This window comes from Macaca fascicularis, chromosome 19, assembly GCF_037993035.2.
Source record: "Macaca fascicularis isolate 582-1 chromosome 19, T2T-MFA8v1.1".
In the NCBI taxonomy this organism is placed as follows: domain Eukaryota; kingdom Metazoa; phylum Chordata; class Mammalia; order Primates; family Cercopithecidae; genus Macaca; species Macaca fascicularis.
Genome location: NC_088393.1, coordinates 41,070,864 through 41,090,721, shown reverse-complemented (window position 1 = coordinate 41,090,721; position 19,858 = coordinate 41,070,864). Strand labels below are relative to the sequence as shown.

The 19,858-nt window shown below is 48.9% G+C and overlaps 1 long non-coding RNA gene across 3 annotated transcripts; it reads left to right on the top strand.

Annotated features, from left to right (window-relative positions):
• The first annotated feature begins 265 nt into the window (after positions 1-265).
• Positions 266-18,822, top strand: LOC135968661 (uncharacterized). Of its 3 annotated transcripts, none has more exons than XR_012427421.1 (5): positions 266-321; positions 4,011-4,099; positions 13,541-14,386; positions 15,302-15,451; positions 15,720-18,822. It is a non-coding gene; the product is annotated as an uncharacterized lncRNA (long non-coding RNA). The 3 variants fall into 3 exon arrangements; XR_010583585.2 differs by having other exon boundaries at positions 266-347; XR_012427422.1 differs by lacking the exon at positions 13,541-14,386 and having other exon boundaries at positions 266-347.
• Positions 18,823-19,858: the final 1,036 nt, after the last annotated feature.

Below are 19,858 nucleotides of genomic sequence, written 5' to 3'. Positions count from 1 at the left end.
ACTCCTCGGTTACAAAGGGGAGAGCAGCCGCCGCCGCGGCGCCCGGGGCTGGGGGCGGGACTTGGGAAGAAACTGGGCTGCGAGTCGGCCCGGGCTGGAGCGGAGCCGGGGGCCAGGCAGCCCCTCCCCCGCTCCCCGGCCGCCCTCCCAGGGTCCCTGCCCCTCTGCCCCTCTCCGGTGACGTCTGCGGACACGCGGTCGGCCACCGCGGGGGAGGGACGCGCGGGGGCACCGGGCCGACCGCTCGCGGCAAGACGCGCCATTTCCTTTACGCGCGCGGCGCGATGGAGACGGCGGCGGCCAAGACTCCCAGCGGCCGAGGTCCGCGCCCCGGGCGCCCCTCCCAGGTCTCCACTTCGGCCGCCCCTTCCTCCTCTTCTCCGACTCCCACTCCTCCTCCCCTTCCTCTTTCTCCGGTTTCCCTTGCGCCCCGCCCGTGCCTCCTCCTCCTCCTCCGCGATCATTTCCCCGCTCCTAGGAAACGGAGCGCGCGCCCGGCCGGCGCTGCGCCCCCGCCTGGCTCCCGGGACTCCCGGGCCGGAGACCGGCTGAGGCCGCGGGGCGGGTGCGCTCGGGCCGGAACGGCGCCTGGGCCCCGACCCCGAGCTCCGGCCGGTCCTGGGCGCCCCCTAGCGGCCGCACTCCCGGGGTGGGGGTGCGCTCGGGGTCGGCCTGGAGTTGGGGTGAGGGGAACTCGGGGTGCCAGTGGGAGGAAGGTGAAGTGGGTGGGGGGCCTTTCTCCCTCGACTAGAGGACCTCGTGCGCGTGGAGAGAGCGTCCGGACCGCACTTCCGTAACTTCTCCACACGGGAATCAGCCGAAACTTTCCTCCTAAGGGAAGGTTTTATTTATTTATTTATCTTCGAACTCGAACTACAGGAGAAAGGGGGAAATTTTCTCATTAAAGTTACATCCCTGCAGTTAGTTCAATTACTTGATATATGCAGAAGATGTTGTAAATTTATAGATTTAAATAGCTTACAAAGATGCCGCAGGCCCCATCAGTTAATTTCCTTAATTTATGGATTTTGAGCTGCTCCTGTAACAGAAAGAGGCCCTGGAAGTAGGTCAGGGATCTGTGCAGGGGTTGGGAGGGGCTCCCGCGAGGCCCAAGGGCTGCCCACTCTGCTCCCCACGCCCCGGTACCCCCGGGCTTCCAGCTCCCAGCTTCGGCTCAGCAGCGCTCTCTCTGCGCGCTCGGCACCCTGGCCAGGCCCGGCCCGAGAGGTCGGCCCAGCTCTGTGGCCGACTGTCCCAAGCACGACATAGGAACAGCAAAGCCCTCCATCAACGCACATCCCACTCAGCATTGAGGGACCAGACCCAAATAGAAAATGAAGCAAGTATTCAAATACTTTGATCTCCTGAGATCACCCTTAAATGCTGGCTAGAATCACCGTCGGAGGAGGTTGTGTGTGTGGGTACCCCCAGCTTCATGGACAGAAAAGTCCTTCCCAGCACCAGGCCTTTGAGGAGGATGGAATGAGGGAAAATGGAGCAGGCTTCTGTTGGATGATCAGGGACTCACTGAAAATCCGCTTGTCAAGGCCCCTGTGGCCCCCAGCGCCCCTCACACCTCTTTTGTCCCTCATCCTAGGTGGCTTGCGGGAACGCCTTTGTTTTGTGTTCAATATGGGTGAATATATACATATAAATTAATACTTGAAAGATGGGTATAAGCAAAACTGTTTTAGGAAGCCACATGGCAATGTGATTAGTATTGGTATTCATGATTTAGCATTTCTTTTCCCACTAGATGAAGTTTCTAAGATTTGCAAGGTACATGTCAAGGACGGGTGTATAAATGGATTTTTATTTATTCACAACTCCAAGACTAATTGCTTCTCTTTGCCTCAAGGCCATGAGATTGGTTTTAATATGACACTTCAAAAGTATTCGTGGAACTACAGAGATACTAAGTGTCATTGTTTAAGAGACAAATCTCACCATGGTACTGATGACCCTGAAAATAGGATATTCTACTTTATTTTAAATTCCTACTTTTTTTTTTTAAGTTTCACTTTATACCAACTATAATAAAAATGTACAATTTAGTGGAAACAAGAACTGACCATTTTGGACGACTTTTATTTCCTTAATATGGCTGGGGACTTTGTTTCTGTATTCCTGAATCCTTTTATTTAAGAGCTGAACTTTATACGTGTCATTAAGAACAGTAAGTTTGGGTCATAATTTATTCTCAAGTGTTTTAAAAGTTCCTAGCTAAATGTCAGCCATCTCTTCCACTGGGAGACTTGGATATGGACAGTGACAGGTATTTAATGATCTGTGGTATATAATGCAATGGTGATGCATTTTTTAATTGAAAGATGTAGAATTTGGACTGAGAACATATTGAAATATCTCATGGAGTACATCCTGTTTCATTACCGTGGTTCAAGAGATGATATCGGACGTGAGTCCAATCAGAACTTGCTCTATCATTAAGAGTTGACTGGCACTGTTGCAGCCTGTGGGGGAGCCAGCCGCCCCCTAAATTGTTCAAAACTGCATTTGAGCCTTTTCCATCAAATTCTCAAATGCTATATGGATTTGGATGCAAGTAACAAAGGCTGCAACAGAAGAGCTTCATGATAGAACACCTGATTCACAGAATGCGCCCAGAGGTGAATCAGTGGATTGTGATACTATTCAAGGACCAGGACTCCCCAACTTTCCTCTGCCATCCTCAGCACGTTGGCCTGTTCTCATGCCGGCGCTTCTGTGGTCTCAAGATAAACAGAGCTCAATGCTTCACACCTGCCTGGACGCCTACTGAGAACAAGGGAATTCTCCTAGTGGCTCCCACAGGCCTCCTTGTCACGTCCTATTGGCTAAAACTGGGTCACATGCCAAGTTGCAAGCCAATGGGACTGCTGACCTGAACCCTGGGAAGGAAGTGGGTACTGGGCAAAGTCAGACTTTCCCTGGGGGCGGGGGTCGGGGGTGGGGATGAGAGGATGGATTCTGTGTTAAGGGCTGGACCCCTGAATGTTTAAGCACGGGACCCTGAGCTGGCCTGACACTGGGGAGAGTTCAAGAGCATTCCGAGGGACCCGTAGCCCTTCAGTGCAACAGCGCTGAAACGATTGTTGAGGCCGGGCGCGGTGGCTCACGCCTGTAATCCCAGCACTTTGGGAGGCCGAGGCGGGCGGATCATGAGGTCGGGAGATCCAGACCATCCTGGCTAACACGGTGAAACCCGGTCTCTACTAAAACTACAAAAAATTAGCCGGGCGTGGGCGGGCGCCTGTAGTCCCAGCTACTCGTGAGGCTGAGGTAGGAGAATGGCGTGAACCCGGGAAGCGGAGCTTACAGTGAGCCGAGATCGGGCCACTGCACTGCAGCCTGGGCGACTGAGCCAGACTCTGTCTCAAAAAAAAAAAAAAAATTGTTGGAACATATTAGGCTGCTGCAGTCAAGGGATGCCAGGGAGGCCCTCTCCAGGGAGGTGGGGGGAGTCCTCCACTTTTCTCAATCAATATAAGCCCAGACTGGATCCTTGGGAGAATGGCTTTCCATAGAGTCCTTCCCCAAGTGACTGTGTGTGGCTGCCACTCTGGCTCCAAGTGACCACCTGAGGCTCTGCAGATACATTTGCAAGGGTCCAAGGGAGTTTTTCCCGTGAAAAAAGTTTAGATCATGAGGAGAGTGGCCTTTGTTCAGTCAGAAACCCAGGGCTCTCCTTCCTTGGACCCAAGCCCAGTACGTGGAGCCCCTTCCATGTGACAGGCAATTCCTTCTCCTTGGGCCTGCCCTGTAGTACGCAGTCTGTGCAGGGCATGAAATTGACAATCTGAGTGCAGCTGGGTGACCTTGGGCTTTGCCTCTCCAGTCTCAGTGTCGTCCTGTGTAGTGTGGGAACAGAGATAGGACCTAATGGGTGGGGTTGCTGGAAGAATTAAATGGGAGAACACAGCAAAGCAAAGCACTCAGCCCAGCCAGAGCGAGCGCTCTGTAGGTCGGAGCTGTTGTTTAGAGCTGATGGCTCGTTTCCTCTTCCAACCTAGATCCCATCAAGCCATGGTTTCAGCTCCACCCCTGCTCAGGTACTGTTGCCCAGAGCCCACCCACAAGAGGTGCACAGGAGCACGGGAAGGTGAGTACAGCAGAGTCCCCTTTCACCTTTTTTGTTTTTTAAGAGGACGGGGCTGACTCCCTTGCCCAGGCTGGAGTGCAGCAGCACGATGATAGCTCCCTGTAGCCTCAAACTCCTGGGCTCAAGCAATCCTCCCACTTCAGCCGCCTGAGTAGCTGGGACTGTAAGCGTGCACCACCACATCAGGGGCCAATTTAAAAATGTTTAGTAGGCCAGGCTCATGCCTGTAATCCCAGCATATTGGGAGGCCGAGACAGGCAGATCACCTGATACCAAAAGTTCGAGACCGCCCTGGCCAACGTGGCAAAACCCCATCTCTACTAAAAATACAAAAAATTAGCTGGACGTGGTGGCGGGTGCCTGTAATCCCAGCTACTCGGGAGGCTGAGGCAGGAGAATTGCTTGAACCCGGGAGACAGAGGCTGCAGAGAGCCGAGATTGTGCCATTGCACTCCAGCCTGGGCAACAAGAGCAAAACTCCATTTAAAAAAAAAAAAAAAAAAAAAAACCTTTAGTAGAGTTGGGGTCTTGCTATGTTGCCCAAACTGGTTTCAAACACCTGACCTCAAGCGATCCTCCTGCCTTCTCTTCCCAAAGTGCTGGGTTTACAGACACATGCCCAGTGGAGTCCATTTGAGTGCCCCCTTGACTACAGAATTGACAAACAAGTCAGCAAGACAAATGTGTACATTACAGGGGAGAACGTAAAATCTGCCTAACGTTTAAAGATAAAATACGAGACTCCAGAGAAATGACATGATTGCTTTGGGCTGTGCCCCTGGGGTTGGGCCAGGAAGTGTCCCAGGATCCTCTGTCCCCAGGGCCCTTGGGGGTGGGTGGGATGGATGATCCAGGCCTGGGAGGCAAAGCAAAGTATAGCTCAAAGGAGGAGCCCCAGAGCAGAGTGCAGAATCGGCTGGTAAATTCTTATTTTTCAAGCTGTGAAACTGTGTACTGTCTTTTATTTTATTTTTATTTTTTGAGACAGAGTCTCACTCTCCCCCCAGGCTGGAGTGCAGTGGTACAATCTCAGCTCAGTGCAGCCTCCACTTCCCGGGTTCAAGTGTTTCTCGGGCCTCAGCCTCCTGAGTAGCTAGGATTATAGGTCTGCGCCACGACGCCCAGCTAATTTTTGTATTTTTAGTAGAGACGGGGTTTCACCATGTTGGCCAGGCTGGTCTCAAACTCCTGAGCCCAAGTGACCCGCCTGCCTCAGCATCTCAAAGTGCTGGGATTTCAGGTGTGAGCCACCGCGCCCGGCCTCCGTGTACTTTTAAAAAAGTATTAAAAAATTTAAATAAAGAATAAATACATCGTCATCATCAAAAAATAATGAATCACCATGAAATGTACAAAAGGGAAACAAAAATCCTCTTTCTCCCCTTCCCAAAAGAACTGTGTCAATGATTTGATGTTTGTCCATCTAGTTTTTTTTCTATTTATATACACACAGGTGTGCAGGCACACACGGACACACAACTATGCAGACTCACACAGATACACACATACAATGACCGGGTGTGGTGGCTGATGCCTGTAATCCCAGCACTTTGGAAGGCTGAGGAGGGCAGATCACTTGAGGTCAGGAGTTCGAGACCAGCCTGGCCAACATAGCAAAACCCCGTCTCTACTAAAAATACAAAAATTAGCTGGGCATGGTGGTGGGCACCTGTAATCCTGGCTACCGGGTAGGCTGAGTCAGGAGAATTGCTTGAACCCAGGAGGTGGACGTTGCAGTGAGCCAAGATCTCTCCACTGCACTCCAGCCTGGATGACAGAGTGAGACTATGTCTCAAAAACAAACAAACAAACAAACAAAAAAACATGCAAATACAATCAAAGACACATATACAGAAACACAACTATAGACACAATTGCACAGACACAGACATGGACACACATACTAACAAATATGCAGAGACACAGACATATAGTTGCACAGATAAGCAGACACATGCACACACACACAAGCGACACAAAGGGACACACACGTACCCATACCACACCCCCACACACAGTCTACAGACACAGACGTGCACAGAACTACAGGCAAAAAGACACACGTACGTAACACCTGAGCACACAGACATGCACACATGCACTCACATGTGTGCTTTTAAAATATGGGATCAATCTGTTCATACCGATTCACAGCCTGCCTTTCCTCTATCATGCATGCATTTCAAAATGTAAAAAAATAATGTAACAGACACCCAGATGTAACAAACTGTTTTGAATATTTGCTTCAGATTCCTCTTTAAAAAACAATACGAAATGATACAGATGTGTTAAACCCCTCCCTTCTTCCCCAGCCAGTTGTATCCCTCCTGTGCACCCTTTTATACTTTTTGCAACATTGGAATGTGTTCATAAACAATGGTTATATTTGTGTAGGTTTTAAACTTGTACATGAATGGGATGGAAGTATGTATCCTTTTGTATCTTGTTTGTTGCCTCTTGCTGTTCTCACATCACTGAGCATGGGAGGCGCCCTCCCTTGTCACTCCTTTGATCCACATGGGGCCTCTGTCTCCTGCTCTGTGTCCCCTCCCTCAACCAGCTCCCTGTCACCCTTCTCTCCCTCCTCCCTTCCCTGTCCTCTCTCTCTTCTCCTCCTCCCCATTCCCTCCTCCCTCCCTCCCTCGTTCTCATCTCCCTCCCTCCATCCCCCACCACCTCCAGGCAATGCAAGCCTCTGGCTGAAAAGCTAGAAGGTCACCCAAGGAAGTGCAAAAAAGAAAAAGCATCTTGATGTATTTCATAATATTATCGCCCTCTGAATTTTTACAGTTCTGTTTTTACATCTAGGTCTCTCATCCTTTTGGAATTAACTCGTGTCTATGGCTTGAGGTCTGCATCTAAAAAAGAATTTATTTTTCAAAATGGCTAGGCAGTCTTCCAAAGAAATCAACTCGTAACAATTGTATTTATTAGGATTTTAACTGGAATTGGGGAGAATTGAGGGCTTCTGATTTTTGCTTTATTACAGAAAGAATATGGGAATACAGATACGTTGTAAAAAATTAAAACATCGATTCTTTTAGTAATTAGAACTAATTACAAATTAATCCCCCACACCCTGGCAATCTCATTTTCTTCTTCCTAGGGAACCTCTGTTTGGTATGTGTGATAGGTTAAATTATTGATTGCAATTTTTCCCTGCCCTGTGGTACCTAGAGACAACTACACCCTTGCCACAGCTTCGTGGTTGGCAGAAATAACTTCTCCACACCCTGATACTGGGCTTCACTAAGGGGGAGTTAGCAGGTAGTGACTACGCAGAGGCTTAAAGTGTGCCTCTGTGGCTGGACTTGGAGTTTCTGCAGTGGCCATAAGAATAAGCTCCAGGCAGCTGCAGACTGGAGCCACAGAGTGAGATACACAGGGTGGGGTTGCATAAGCCTCCCACAGACACAGGAGAAATTCGTGCTTATCACTGTATGCCGCTGAAATTGCGTGTGTCTTTGTCACATGGCAATAGCTGACTACTATAAACTATATCTGTGTGTGCGTGTGTGTGTATATACACATCCATACACAAATTAGACTGGGATGATATACACGTTACTCTATTATTTATAATTATATAATATATATAATATGTTATATATACTATAGATATTATATAAAATTATATATGTGTATGTATTACATGTCTTGGCCCAACCCTAACACTTCAGGGCTGAGAGGAAGAGGATAAATAGAGATCCACATATGATATGTCTAAATACCTAAAGGGTATAAATCGAGCTAGCAACTGTTTAATAACATACATTGTATTCTCCCACCTTGACAAATATACCTTCATAATGACCTGGAAGACTAGGTTCGGTCTGGAATTCTTGGGTTCCTTGGAGTGGGGTACTGGAATGTGCTGGCTTGGGAAGAGCTGGCTGTATTAGTCTGTTCTTGCATTGCTATAAAGAAATACCTGAGACTGGGTAATTTATACAGAAAAGATGTTTCATTGGCCCACAGTTCTGCAGTCTGTACAGGAAGCATGGCTGGGGAGACCTCAGGAAACTTACAATCATGGCAGAAGGTGAAGGGGAAGCAGGCACATCACATGGCTGGAGGAGCAGCAAGAGAGTGAGGGGGAAAGGTGCTATGAACTTTTAAACAACCAGATCTCCGGAGAACTCACTATCACAAGAACAGCATCAAGAAATGGTGCTAAACCATTCATGAGAAACCACCCCTGTGATCCAATTACCTCCCACCAGGCCTCACTTCCAACACTGGGGATTTTTTTTTTTTTTTTTTTTTGAGATGGAGTCTTGCTCTGTCGTCCAGGCTGGAGTGCAGTGGTGCGATCTCGGCTCACTGCAAGCTCCGCCTCTGGGGTTCATGCCATTCTCCTGCCTCAGCCTCCCGAGTAGCTGGGACTACAGGCACCCACCATCTCGCCCGGCTAATTTTTTGTATTTTTAGTAGAGATGGGGGTTTCATCATGTTAGCCAGGATGGTCTCGATCTCCTGACCTTGTGATCCGCCCGCCTCGGCCTCCCAAAGTGCTGGGATTACAGGCGTGAGCCACCGCTCCTGGCCAAACACTGGGGATTACAATTCAACATGAGTTTTGGTGGGGTCATAGATCCAGACCATATCACTGGCCGTTTCCATACATGGAGAAACCGAGGCCCAGGGAGGTGAAGCAGCTCCCCCCACAGCCCAATGGTAAGTCCAACATGCATTTCTCTTTTGACCTGCTGCATAGCCACGCTGTTTGGAGGGGTTGGTTCATGTGTATAGTTTGGCTGCTATTGAAGAGCTCTAGGAATGACTTAAGGAGGGCTAATTATTTCTTAGGACTCATTGAGCTGAGCCATTTTGTGTTAGAAGACACGCAGCCAAGGTCTGCCTTGTGAGCTATTTAACGATGTCCTTAAAACCTGGTGCCTGTCCCCACAATATGCTTTTCTGGACCTAAGTGACCACAAAGTCCCGGCCAACCAGTCCCAATTCTAGCAGGCTATCCCCCCGACCAGGCTGAACCCTCTCTAGAGAGGCAGGAAGAGAAAAGGGATCCAGCTCCCCTGAGTGCCATCATAAAGCTAGTAAGGATATATGGTAGGGCCGAGAGTGGTGGCTCACGCCTGTAATCCCAACACTTTGGGAGGCTGAGGCAGGTGGATCACTTGAGGTCAGGAGTTCGAGATCAGCCTGGCCATGATAGTGAAACCTCATCTCTACTAAAAATACAAAAATTAGCCAGGCATAGCCGGGTGTGGTGGCTCACACCTGTAATCCCAGCACTTTGGGAGGCCAAGGTCAGAAGCTTGAGACCATCCTGGCTAACACGGTGAAACCACGTCTCTACTAAAAAAAAAAAAACAGAAAAAAAATTAGCCAGGCATGGTGGCGGGCACCTGTAGTCCCAGCTACTCAGGAGGCTGAGGCAGGAGAATGGTGTGAACCTGGGAGGCGGAGCTTCCAGTGAGCCAAGAGCTAGCCACTGCACTCCAGTCTGGACAACAGAGTGAGATTCCATCTCAAAAAAAAAAAAAAAAAAAATTAGCCAGGCATAGGAGCGGGCACCTGTAATCCCAGCTACTTGGGAGACTGAGGCAAGAGAATTGCTTGAACCTGGGAGGTAGAGGTTGCAATAAGCCAAGATTATACCACTGCACTCCACCATGGGTAACAGAGCAAGACTCCATTTTAAAAATAAAATAAAATTAGTCAGATGTGATGGTTCACGCCTGTAGTCCCAGCTACTTTGGGGACTGAAAGGCAGGATTGTTTGAACCCAGGAGGTCAAGGCTTCAGTGAACTGTGATCACACCACTGCACCCCAGTCTGGGCAACAGAGTGAGACCCTGTCTCAAAAAAAAAAAAAAAGAGAGAATACATAGTGGGAAGGAAGGAGTCACAAATAGTAGTGCCATTTATTAACCCCAAGTATCCTCTCTGTCATATACACTTTATTCATCTATCTCTTATATGTTCATATGATACCTATAGTTATGTATTTTTGTATCTGTCTATATCATCCCTCTATCCCTCAGCAGCCCTGTGGGAGACAGGGGGTTTCCTCAGTTTTTTACGAATGGAAAATTGAAACTCAGAAAGGGTAATTCATTGGCCCCGGCTTCACCCCACTGTGGAGGCCTTGTGTGTACACATGTGCATGGCCCTAGCTTGCACATTCAGGCTCTTTCTACATGCCCCCAACCAGCCACCCTTGACCACCTCTCGAGCCTGGGGTGCACACACTAGTGGATGCTGTCCCCGCTCAGGCCAGTGGCCCTAAGGAAGAGATCCACAAAGGCCCTAGCTGCATACTCAGGACAGTATAGGCAGCAAATTTCAGGGTCCCAGGGATGCCAATATATACAGACCGTATGACCTCTAACCCTGTTGATCATCTTTTCTTTCTCTTGCATAATTCATCTCTCCCTTTTTTTTTTGGTTGGTTTGTTGTTTTTTGTTTTTGAGATGGAGTCTCACTCTGTCACCCAGGCTGGAATGCATTGGCGTAATCTCGGCTCACTGCAGCCTCTGCCTCCTGAGTTCAAGTGATTCTCCTACCTCAGCCTCCCAAGTAGCTGGGATTACAGGCACACACCACCACACCCAACTGATTTTTGTATTTTTAGTAGAGATGAAGTTTCACTATGTTGGCCAGGCTGGTCTCAAACTCCTGACCTCAGGTGATCCACCCGCCTTGGCCTCCCAAAGTGTTGGGATTACAGGCATGAGCCACTGCACCCGGCCTCTCTTTGTTTTTTAATTTTAAAAATATTTTGTAGAGACAGGGTCTCACTGTGTTATCCAGGCTGGTCTCCAACTCCTGGCCTCAAGCTATCCTCCTGCCTCTGCCTCCCAAAGCACTGGGATTACAGACATGAGCCACTGCACCCAGCCAGCCTCTCTCTTTCAGTGGCTCCTTTCCAGTGACCATCAAATATTTTCAAGTTACCTCCCACTAAAAACCACAAACGAAACTTTAACCTTTCGTGGCCTCTGCTTCCAGCCTCTTCCCTGTCTCCCTCCACCCCTCCCAGGGGACACTTCTCATCTTCTGTCCACCTCCCAGTTCCTCCCCAGCCAATTCCAGTCTGCCATCTGACCTTTGTTCCCTTAAGGTCTCCAAATACTGCTCTGTCAGGTCATCAGAGACCTTTATCCTTTTTTTTGAGATGGAGGTCTCGCTCTGTCACCCAGGCTGGAGTGCATTGGCGCGATCTCAGCTTGCTGCAAACTCCACCTCTCAGGTTCAAGCAATTCTTCTGCCTCAGCCTCCCGAGTAGCTGGGATTACAGGCACATGCCACCACACCTGTCTAATTTTTGTATTTTTGTATTTTTAGTAGAGATGGAGTTTTACCACGTTGACCAGGCTGGTCTCGAACTCCTGACTTCGTGATCTGCCTTGGCCTCCCAAAGTGCTGGGATTACAGGTGTGAGTCACTGTGCCTGGCCCCTTTATCCTTTAAAAAAATTATTATTTTTTTAGGGACAAGGTCTTGCTCTGTTGCCCAGGCTGGAGTGCCAGGATGCAATCATAGATCGCTGCAGCCTTGACCTCCCAGGCTTAAACAATCCTCCTGCCTCAGCCTCCTGATTAGCCAGGAGTACAGTTACATACCACAGTACCCTGCTCAATTTTAAATTTGTATTTTGCAAAGACGGGGTTTCTCTATGTTTCCCAGGCCAGTCTTCAACTCCTGATCTCAAGTGATCCTCCTGCCTTGGCCTCCCAAATTGCTGGGACTACAGGCGAGAGGCATGGTGCATGACCTAGGACCTTTGTATAGCTTAATTCAAAGGATAGCTCTCAGCCCTCAAGCTACCTGACCCCTCAGCAACATGTGGCTCAGACAGCCACCCCTTTGCCTCTAGTGCTCTTTCCTTAGCGTGTTAGTGATAAGTGCTGCCCAAGAACTCCCAGCTCTCTTCCTTTGAGGGCTGTGTGGTGGCATTGTCCTTCCCTGCCTCCTCTGAAGCTACACAAGGCCATGTAACTTGCTTTGCCGGCAAAATAGGAGACAGAAACATCAAGAACTGGTGTCAGTTCCAGGGTCCCTTCTCTGCCTTGGCTTTCAATCCCACCCTGACAGTCTGTTTCTCCCTGGAAGTCAGAGAAATCTTTTCCAAAGATCATGCAACTGCTTGCTTAAAGCCTTGCAAAGGGTCGGGTGCAGTGGCTCATGCTTGTAATCCTAGCACTTTGGGAGGCCGAAGCGGGTGGCTCACCAGAGCCCAGGAGTTCGAGACCAGCCTGGCCAACATGGCAAAACCCTGTCTCTACTAAAAATACAAAACATTGGTTGGGCATGGTGGCGCACACCTGTAATCACAGCTACTCGGGAGGCTGAAGCAATTGCTTGAGCCTAGGAGGCAGAGGTTGCAATGAGCTGAGATTGCACCACCGCACTCCAGCCTGGGTGACAGAGCGAGACTCTGCCTCAAAACAACAACAGCAACAACACCACCACCACCTTGCAAATGCTTCCCTTGTTCTCATGATAAAGTTAACACTGTCCTACATGGGATGCATGGACTGCTATACCTACTTCTCTAGCCTTGCTGCCTCTGCTTCTTCATTCTCTGTTGCAGACAGAGCTCTCTGGGAAGTAGACTTTGAGGTGGATGTTAGCGTGTAGGAGGTTGAGTAGGAATGCGTTTTGCATCAACCAATTGTAAAAGGAAGGGCAAGGAAGGAGTGGGAACAAGGAGAAGTTGAGCTCTTATGCAGCCTTTACAGAAGCCCCAACAAGGAGTTGTCCCCCGATTTGCGGTGAGTGAGCTGGGCCTCTATGTCCCCACATTGATTGTTGGATGTGTCATTGGATGTGGAGTATGATCTTGTGTGAGGCATTCCTCTTCACCTGAGGCATTCCCTGAAGGGAACTGATGGCTGAAGACTTTGCAGGCACTACTCCCAGAAGCCAGGGGGCTATGCCCTTCATCACTAAAAAGGGATCTGGCTGATGCATTGCAGTGTCCAATGCAGCCCAATTCTTGCATGCCTGGGACCCATGTTTTAATGAACTTTTCATGTGTTGATGAGCGGCTCCTCCAGGATTCTGGTGTGCCTCTCCATGGGGGAACTTAGAAGAAGATTCAATTATACAGCTGGCTGGGTGCAGTGGCTCACACCTGTAATCCCAGCACTTTGGGAGGCTGAGGTGGGTGGATCACTTGAGGTCAGGAGTTCAAGACCAGCCTGGACAACGTCTCTACTAAAAATACAAAAATTAGCCAGGCATGGTGGCACATGCCTGTAATACCAGCTGAGGCAGGAGAATTGCTTGTACCCAGGACGCAGAGATTTCACTGAACCGAGATTGTACCACTGCACTCTAGCCTGGGCAACAGAGCAAGACTCTGTCTCCAAAAAAAAAGAAAAATAAAAAGATTAACTACAGTCTCCACTATCACAGTTGGTCTTGGAGCAGTAGATACTCATCTTCTCTCCTCCTTATTATCTCTTCAGGACTCCTGCACCCTCAGTGAATAGCAACCTGGTCTCTGGGGCTTACCTGGTGGAGAAACCAGATCTTCATCCTTGAGGGGTCTGAGACTCTGGCCAACATCACTTCTCAGACCAGAGTTGCTGCACTTGCCCATTCACTGTCAAAATTGGGCAAGGGAGTACCGAAAAGCATCCAAGTGGATTAACCAGGCACCAAATAGATTTCTCCCGGCTCCACTGTATAATAAAAATGCTCCTTCTTGCTGATGATCAGGGCTTATGGTCTGGCTCAGGTCCTGTGGCAGGAAAAGCAAACCTATACTCAGAATATGTGTTTATTCCTGACAAAATGAGTCACTACTTCTTCCAGGATGAAAGGAATCCAGTGTGGTGGGCTTGCCACCAAGTGATGGATGGGTGTCCTCATGGAATTGTGCTGCATTTGGGACTTAGCATCGTTCTCTGCTGCTGGAGAATCAGAGATCTGGCAGCAGCAGCAGCAGCAGCTAGATCAGCCATGCTGAGTGGGAGCCCATGCTGTTGGACCCATGCACAGCCTCCATCCCTGTTCACCATGTCCTCCTTGCGTGTGCTTTTTGTACCAGCTATGAAGAGGCCAAGGACAAAAGCTGGCTGATGTCACTTAGTTAAGTTGCCAAGAGGGCAACTCGTCTTGCTTGCTGGTGTCTTAGCACAAGGAGCCTAAAGTGTCCAGGCAGCATCCACAGCTTACAAGTCCACAGGACTCTTGCTGTGTTCATCGACAGACGCATTGCTCATGTGGGAAGCAGGATTTCCAAATCCTCAGAGCCCAGGGTTGTGGGTATAAGAAGCACGCATTCTTCAAGTGGGCAGATGAGCATGAGGGTAAGCAGGACCTCTTGCATCTACTCTTTTTTTCCCCAGACCCATTTTACCTAGGACATAGTGCATTGGTTTCCTATTGCTGCTGTAAGAAACCACTACAGATCTGGTGAGTTGGAACAACATAAATCTATTACCTGATAGCTCAGAAAGTCAGAGTCCAACATGAGTCTCCAGGGTAGAAATTAAGGTGTAGGTAGGGCTGCATTCCCTCTGGAGGTTTCAGGGAGGAGCGATTTCCTTGTCTTTCTCAGCTTCTGGGGGCCTGTTGCTCCCGTGACTCATGGCTCCCTCCATCTTCAAAGCCAGCAAAGGCTGGTCGAGTCCGTTTCACACTGCATCACTCTCCCAGTGACTCTCCTGCCTTCCTCTTGCAGCTAGGAGAACCCTTGTGATTACATTAGCTGCCCCTCACCCCCAGGTAATCCAGGATAATTTCCCCACGTCAAGATCCTTCACTTCATCACGTCCTGTGGAGATGGTTCTCTTTGCCACGTAAGGTTACATAACCACGGGTCCTGGGAGCCAGGATGTACATCTCTTTAGGGGAAGAGGGTGATCATTCTGCCTACCACACCCAGGTAGACCCATGTCACCTGTTGTTCATTTAAGGTACATACTTTGCTCTGGAGAACAGCACCTCATCTTTGCAAAAAGTTGTGCTTTTAACAGGCCCGTCCATTGCTTATCAGATTGACAGATTTGGAGGGATGAGATGACCAGCCCACCCTCACACCTCCTTTCTGTAAAGTGAGTCCCTTTATCTGATGCAATGGCACGTGGGATGCCGTGCTGTGCATCAAACACTCTGTAAGCCCTTGGGTTTGTGGTCTGGCTCAGGCCCTGCGGGCAGGAAAGGCAAACCCATCCTCAGACTTTGTGTTTATTCCTGATGAAATGAATCACTGCTCCTTCCAGGATGAAAGGGATCCAGTGTGATGGGCTTGCCACCAAGTGACGGGCCGGTGTCCTCATGGAATGATGCTGCATTTGGGACTTAGCGTGGGTCTCTGTTGCTGGAGAATTGGAGATTTGGCAGCAGGAATAGCAGCAGCTAAATCAGCCACGGTGAGTGGGCACCCCTGTTGTTGGACCCATGCATAGCCTCCATCCCTGTCACCACGTCCTCCTTGCGTGTGCCTTTTGTACCTGCCGTGAAGAGGCCAATGACAGAAGCTGGCTGATGTTGCGTGCCCAAGTAGTTCTGCCTACTTGGTTGCTTGGTACATCTTCCAATGAGTGCTAATGTGAGAGACAGACTTTGGCCACACTTTGTGCCAAGTCCCGTCCACATGACTTCCCCTTGTCTCCTAACTTCTACTCTTTCTCCTTCTAGGCTCCTGACTATCTGGTCAAGCCATTGGCCACTGCCCATGAGTCCATGTGTATTCTGAACTGAGGCCATTTCCCTTTCCCCCAAAGTGGATGACCAGTGTCTAAAGCTCTACCCGTTGGAAGGATTTCACTTTACCACCATCTTTCCAGGCCACTCCTGGGTGGAGCTGTGGTGCACACACCATCCACTGCTGCAGTGCAGACACCATCAGCTTTTATTTTGAATTTTTATTTACCAAAAAAAAAAAAAAGATATGGGGGTCTTGCTGTGTTGCCCAGGCCTGCCTAACTCCTAGCCTCAAGCAATCCTCCTGCCTTGGCCTCTTAAAGTGCTGGGATTACAGGTGTGACCACTGCACCCTGGTCACCACCCATTTTTTTTTTTTTTTTTTTTTTTTTTTTTGAGACAGAGTCTCACTCTGTCACCCAAGCTGGAGTGCAGTGGCACGATCTCGGCTCACCGCAACCTCCGCCTCCCGGGCTCAAGTGATTCTCACGCCTCAGCCTCCGGAGTAGCTGGGATTACAGGCATGTGCCACCACGCCTGGCCAATTTTTTTTTGTATTTTAGTAGATACAGGGTTTCACCATGTTGCCCAGGGTGGTTTCAAACTCCTGAGTTCAAGCAATCCACCTGCCTCAGCCTCCCAAAGTGCTGGGATGACAGGTGTGAGCCACCATGCCAGGCCTCCGTCCACTTTTTACCTGCTTCTGCACAAGCCAACACATCTGTGAAACAAGCTCTAGCCTTTTCCTCTTTCATTAGCTGATCATACCCCTCACCATATGGCCTCAGAGGTAAACTGAGGAAGAGGTCTCAGTGCAGCAGTGGGGATCTCATGGGCCCAGGCTCCCTGCTGACATAGCTCACTTGTGTCCTCCCACCCTGCTCACACTTGATCCTGGGTGTACCACTTCTATCTTATTATTATATAGAGACAAGATCTCACTCTGTTGCCCAGGCTAGAGCACAGTGATGCAATCATAGCTCACTGCAGCCTCCAACTCCTGGGCTCAAGCAATTCTCCTGCCTTAGCCTCCCTGAGTAGCTGGGACTGCAGGTGTGCACCACCAAACCTGGCTGATTTTTGACTTTTTATTTTTAGAAATGTGGTCTCGCTATGTTGCTCACACCAATCTCAAACTCTTGGCCTTAAGCGATCCTCCTGCCTCGGCCTCCCAGACTGCTGGGATTACAGGTGTGAGTGCTGCATCTGGCCAACTTCCATCTTTTGATAGGAGGCTGCTGAGTTCACTTGGCCTTTTGACTTGGTGGTTCTGACAGGACCCAGCTCATGACGGGCAGCTATGGCTGCAATTTCACTGAGATCCCACGGTGATATGGTTTGGCTGTGTCTCCACCCAAATCTTATCTTGAATTGTAGTTCCCATAGCCCCATGTGTCACAGGAAGGTTCCACTGGGAGGTAATTGAATCAGGGGGCGGTTACCCCCAGGCTGTTCTTGTAATAATGAGTGAGTTCTCACTGGATCTGATGGTTTCATAAGAGGCTTTTTCCCCTTTGCTCGGCACTTCTCTCTCCTGCTGCCATGTGAAGAGAGGCGTGTTTGCTTCCCTTTCTGCCACGATTGTAAGTTTCCTGAAGCACCCCCAGCCATGTGGAACTGTGAGTCGATTTAACCTCTTTCCTTCATAGCAGTATAAAAATGAACTAACACAGTAAATTGGTACCAGGACTGGGGCTGTATCCTGCAAAGCCATAAGGGTGGAGCTGCCCAAGGCCACGGCAGCCCACCTCTCACATCAGCGTGACCTGGATGTGAGACATGGAATGAGAGGAGATCATTTTGGAACTTTAAGTTTAATGACTGCCCTATTGGATTTTGGACTTGCATGAGACCTATAGCCCCTTTGTTTTGGTCAATGTCTTCCATTTGCAATGGGTGTATTTACCCAATGCCTGTACCCTCATCATATCTAGGAAGTAACTAACTTGCTTTTGATTTTACAGGCTCATAGGCAGAAGGGACTTGCTTTGTCTCAGATGAGACTTTATATTTGGTCTTTTGGGTTAATGCTGGATTGAAGACTTTGGAGGACTGTTGGAAAGGCATGACTGTGTTTCGAAATGTGAGGACATGAGATTTGGGAGGGACCAGGGGCAGAGTGATATGGTTTGGCTGTATCCCCACCCAAACCTCAACCTGAATTGTGGTTCCCATAATCCCCACGTGTCGTGGGAGGGACCTAACACTGGGTAACTGAATCATAGGGTGGTTACCTCCATGCTGTTCTCGGGATACTGAGTTCTCGTAAGATCTGATGGTTTTATGAGGGGCATTTTCTTTGCTTGGCACTTCTCTCTCATACCGCCATGTGAAGAAAGACATGTTTGCCTCCCCTTCCACCATGATTGTATGTTTCCTGAGGCCCCGCCAGCCATGTGGAACTGTGAGTCACTTAAACCTCTTTCCTTTATAAATTACCCAGTCTCAGGTATTTCTTCATAGCAGTGTGAAAACAGACTAATAGACATAGACAGAAACTCTGTCTATACCAGGCCCTGGAGCATAGTAGGAGCTGCTTTTCCAAAGGTTTATAATTCTCTGCATGGAATGGCTTTGTGCCAGAACATTAAGAGTCTGCGTTGTAATTCTTCCTCTGAGGCTAGCCAAAATCTCCATGTGGTGTCTTTCCCCAGTACTGACACCTCGACCACCATATGGTCCTCTGGGCCGTATGGTCCAGGAGTTAGTACCTCTTGCACTGCAGTCCTGCTCTGGGCTGACTCCAATCTGGCAGCTTTTCCTGTATCCTCAGATGTGGTCTGGGGAGTGTTTCTGTGCGTGGACAATGCCTCCAAAACCCCAAAAGGCCTAGAAGTATCGCGCTTCCTTCTTTGAGCAGGGAGGTGCAAGATGTCGTTATTTGCCTTTTACTTGGGATGTCTTAGCATGCTGTAGACCACAAGGGCTCCAAATATTTGTACTGATGTGACAGGACCCTGAAACTTTCCTGGGCTTACCTCACACCCTCTGGGGTGGATGGGTCTCACTAAGGTCTACAATGTGCTAGCCACTTCTTGCTTATCCATTCCGATTAGCATGAGGTCATTGATATGGCAGAAAAATACAATGTTCTGCAGGATGTCTGGATAATCCGGGTGTTTTTGAACTATAATGGGACAGAGGACTGAAGAGTTAACATATTTCTGGGCCAAGACTGTAAATGTGTACTGTTATCCATTCCAACTGAATGTAAACTATTCTCTGATAAGGGTGGAAAGGAATGCATTTCTCAGATCAATAGCCAAATATCATGTACTGAGGTCCCGATAATTTGCGCTAGCAAGGATGCCCCGTGTGGCACAGCAGCTGTGCTTCCTACCACTTCACTGAATTTCCACTGTCATCTCCAGGTTCTGTCTGGTTTTTGCAGGAGTCAGATCAATTATTTCAACGGAGATATAACAAGGACCCTACTCTTGTATCCTTTAGGTCCTAAAGGGTAGCACCAATATCTGCTATCTCCACCCCCAACCCGGGATGCAATATTGTTTTTGCTTTTTATTTATTATCTTGGTATGGGGTCAAAGGGCAGTTTCGGAGGTTTCTTCTTTGCCTGTCCTACTACAAAGCTCTTACTCTATGGGTCAGAAAGTGAATATAAGAATAATAACAACCACTAATATGTCTATTTCAACTATACATTTGTGGAATGGGGAAATGACCAGTGGGTGGAACCATGGATCTAGAAGCCAGACTTGGGCTAGCATATGCCTAACTCTAGTGGAGCACCACCATGACACATGAGATCTTGCAGTGTCGATATCAACTCAGACCCTCCCCAACAGTCCTAAATTTGCCTGGGTGTTCCCTGTTCCCAGTGTACCTACTGGAGAAGGACTGGAGGGTTGATTACTATACGTACTTGTTTTGGCATTGCAGAGTTATCCTGGTGACCCGACCTCTCCTTTGGTCACTGGGTTCCTGCTCTGAAAACTGGCTCAAGTCTGGAAACTGGGAAAGGGATCCTGACTTTTTTGTTTTTAAATCAAAGTAATGCCATTTTTTATTTCTTTTGATTGCACTTACCGAGTAGCCCAAGTGCTGGCTCCCCATCCATTTTGCTACCTGGGAATGCCTTGTTCCATTAGCCATTTCCATAGCTCTCTGCAGCT